We start from the raw sequence: 4,104 nt of genomic DNA, 5'->3' as shown, positions 1-4,104 counted from the left end.
AGAGTGAAATGTGTGAGTGTGTGTGTTATTCTCATGAAAGACCTTAGGATGTTTGTAGCAAGTGCATATAATGGAAATGAAAGGCCCTCTGTTTTTTTTCTTTTTTGTTCCCTCTGAGAATCACCAACTTCTGCCATTTTGTTCACAGCTCATTTTAGCAACTTTCTTTACTTCCTGTGGAGTCCGCAACGGATAACAGAGCAGCAGGAGTCTCACGTTTCAACACCGCCACCACCTCACATCTAACTCCAGAGAATGGACAAAATAACAGGAACACCAAATAATATCAAGCACCTATGAGGAAGCAGTGTTACGCTCTGCTTTGAAAGAGATTCAAGGCTTCTTTAGATGCTGTCACAGTCTGAAACTGTGTTTATTGAATAGAAGAATGAAGGAGGTAGAAATCTGCTTAGCATGCTGAGATCCAAAACTCCCCGTACAGGTTCATTGATGTTCCAATCTTTTCATTTCTCGGGGTGTGTGTGTGTGTGTGTGTGTGTGTGTGTGTGCAGGTTTTGTGCTCCTTTACGCCAGGTTCTGTTTCTTTGTGTGCAGGCATTAGGTTTAAGTGGTTTCTAAAAGGCAGCCCTGCCATACATTCAAGCTTTGTGTGCTGAAGGTCACAACCCACAGTTTTCTAAGGAATGATGACAGAGATGCTGGTTCAGTTTGGTGGTCATATTTGACGCTGTTCATTCGAGGCACTTAACCCCTATACTTCTAAGTGTCCATTTATGGCCAATGTTTCTCTTTGCTGATGCACTTTGTTCATCCGGTGCCTGCTAGGAGTCAGACATTTGCACACCTTAATTTTAGTCATCATTTAAAGCTGACACATTTTCCAAATAGGCAATCAACAAATGAGTGCCTCACCAAGTTGCATTTGTAATGGAAATGTGGTATAAATTGCATTTTTCATGTGGTGTTTCTACTTTTTGTAAACTACACCAAAGATTGGCTTTCAAATTCAAATCACACAATTGGCATTTCATAGACAAAATAGCCTCAGCCTCAGCAGTAAAATCATTATGTGAATATACATGCAGAAAAAATTTAGGTTCGATTTGACCTGATGAATTTAGTGCAGTTTAGCACAAATAATGCTTTAACTCCAAGATCAAATGTTATTTTAGAAACCAGGGGTGTTTGAGTATTCTAAACCTGAGACGCCTTGTGAAATTCTTCTAAATTGTTTCACTTACTCAAACTCTAGGGCATGAGGGGGGGAAAAAGCACGTATTAAATTTACATATCAAAGCAAGCATAGCAATGCTTGAGGGTCCCTGCATAGATGTATGTGATCCATATTATTTATAGCTGAGGAATGTCCCCTGGGATCCTGATGCTGTTCAGCGTCTGTCATGCTATGACAGAGGACAGTTGGGTGAATGTAGCTTGCAATTAGAGACTGTTGCATCATGTCAGGCCAAAGGGCTGCAGGAAACGTGACCAACATTTAATCATGGCATTGATCCGACAACTTTTTGGAGAACAAAGCAAAACTGGCTGACAAGAGTCACACACTCATCAAAGAAGGAGAAGGACTGTATACTATCATTGTTAATTCTCTGCTCTGACTTGAAACTGATCACACAGGGATGTTTAGCATGCCAGCAACACACTGACATTCTGTTAGCAATAAGTGACAGTGGCCTGAGATGAATGGAGCAAGGTAACTTCTGCCCTTTTGCTAATGAGCGCTGCTTCTCTGACTCATTCAAACAACAGTGACTGATCCAGGAGGAGTTGTTACTGCTGAATGGCACAGGAACAAAGTCGCTATTCCCCAGTGGATGTCGTGGAATATCAGTCAGTTCAGGGCGCAATTCTTTGCACTGAATATATCACACAAAAGAGTGCAAAGACATCACCTGATACAGACGCAAGTGGGAATCAAATGCATAGTCAAGCAAGGCCAGAATTGGACTAATGGATTGTCAAGTCAGTCCAGAATTAGATACACATGCGAAAATGCAAAAACATCATTAAAAATTAACTTTAGTTACAAAAGAAGCAAAAAAAACAAAAAAAAACCAAGTTCATCTCGAAACTTGACCTTTGTGTCGCTGACTTGGAATCATCATTTACATCCTAACTTGCATCTCCCACTCAATACTTTCCAGTTGTGGTGGCAAATGATTAAGAGCTTTTGAAATTCAATAGACAGATAAAATGTGTGAATGACTCTACAAATCCTTCTTGAAACATCAGCGGTGCAATGACTTGCAGCCCACAAGGGAGACGACAGCACTTCCACAGTGTCCTCAGTGAATCTCAATTTGTCACTTGTCAGAACGCATACGTATTTAGTTTGAAACAATTTCTTTGAGTATCTTTTTTTTTCTTTCTTACTTTCCCCATGGTCCATTGCCATCAAATCAGTTGGCGTCAAGTTGAGTAGCACTTAGTGGCTAAAAGCTCTCTTGTCTTTGATAAAGCATGTGAAGGGTATGTCATCAAGGCAGCTCTCTTTCTTTTTATAAGCCACGTTTTCACACAAACTGATGAGAGCTCATTAAATCACATTATAAAAAATGCTATACATTAAATTACGTATGTGTTCTGCTGTTATCTGTGTATGTCATCTCTGTAATAAGCCTGCTTTTTCCTAAAATCATTTCTGATTGACCAAATTCTACATCCTCCCTGCAGTGAGTGATTCCCCTGAGGAATTAAAGGCTGTCTGCATTCATTAAGCTCAGTATCAGTCTAATTATGCGCCAATGTGCACCTATGGACTAATTAACGGGGGATCAATAAGGGCCCTGGATGCCCCTCACGTAAGGGCCTGGTGCTCAGCTACCTCATTATTGGAGCTGCGCTGTGGCTTCAAAGAGGATTTCTCAGGCTGTACCTGAGGGGCTGGATGACACATTAGGCTGCACAGGTTTGGCAAAAGTTGGTGTTTCTGCTCCTCTCTCTTTCTCTCTCTCTCTCTCTCTCTGTGTGTGTGTGTGTGTGCTGGGGGATCTGATTATACATATGTGAAAAATACCAGAGGCTGTAGAAGAAGATGACAAGCTATTTAAAGACACTCCACAAGTCATGAGGCCCAGTGGAGATTTAACATGATTATGAGGTGAAAGACTGGAAGAATCTGTGATAGTACAGATTTAACCATAATGCCTCTGCATTGCTAATATAATAATAAATAAAAACTCTTAACACTTGCATTAGGTGTAGGCACAAAACCCACTTGGTTTAGGGGTTAGGGAAACATGGTGCTGTGGGTTAAAATTGTAAAATGCTGTTTAATGTCTAAAATGTCAATCAAAATGTCTGGTTACTGGTCTCAAACAGTACTCTCCTGCTGCTTGTGCAACTTCTCTTTTTGCCAACAACATTGCTAGTCATCCACCAAACACCCACCTCGTCCTAATAAGCCAAAAATCATGTTTAAAATGAAAAAAAGTTACACTTTAGCTGAAATGTGTCACATGGACATGGGAATGATTGGCTTATCATCTGCACACAAAATTGAACTGTATGGTAAGTCTGTACAGTAACTATAAAGCTACACGTTTAACAGCCACTTAGCTTAGCTTAGCATGAAGATTGGGAACAGTAAGTGTGGCTCTGTCCAAAGGTATAAAAGAAGTTCACTTACCAGCACCTCTAAAGCTTGCATCTAGTTTGTTTTATTCATACGAAAACAGGAGCAAAAAAAAAAAGCAGTTTATGGTTTTACAGGAAATGTGTTTGACGCAGCCATGCTAACTGTTTCCCCATGTTTTCCAGGCTTTTTGTTAAGCTAGGCTAAGCTAACCAGCTGACATGAGAGTGGTATAACTTTTACATTTAACTCTCATAGGGACATTATATAGGTGTGTTTCCCAAAATGAGAACAATTTATTTATGTACTTTATGTGTACATTCTTATTACACTGAAACACTTTGAAATAATTTTAATTGAATGGGAAGGATGGAAAGACTGTGACCTGCAATGAGGTGCTGTATGTAAATCCTACATCCTGACTGACTGCTGTTGCAGAAATTGGGGAAAAAGTACCAGCTGTTGATGAAGGAGACACAAAGATTTGTTAATCACTTACTAATTATTTCATCATTATTCTCACAAAGTTGGTGGACTCTGGCTCATCAGAG

The sequence above is a fragment of the Lates calcarifer genome, linkage group LG24 (assembly GCF_001640805.2).
Source record: "Lates calcarifer isolate ASB-BC8 linkage group LG24, TLL_Latcal_v3, whole genome shotgun sequence".
NCBI classification, from domain to species: Eukaryota; Metazoa; Chordata; class Actinopteri; family Centropomidae; genus Lates; species Lates calcarifer.
Note: the sequence above shows the minus strand (reverse complement) of the source record.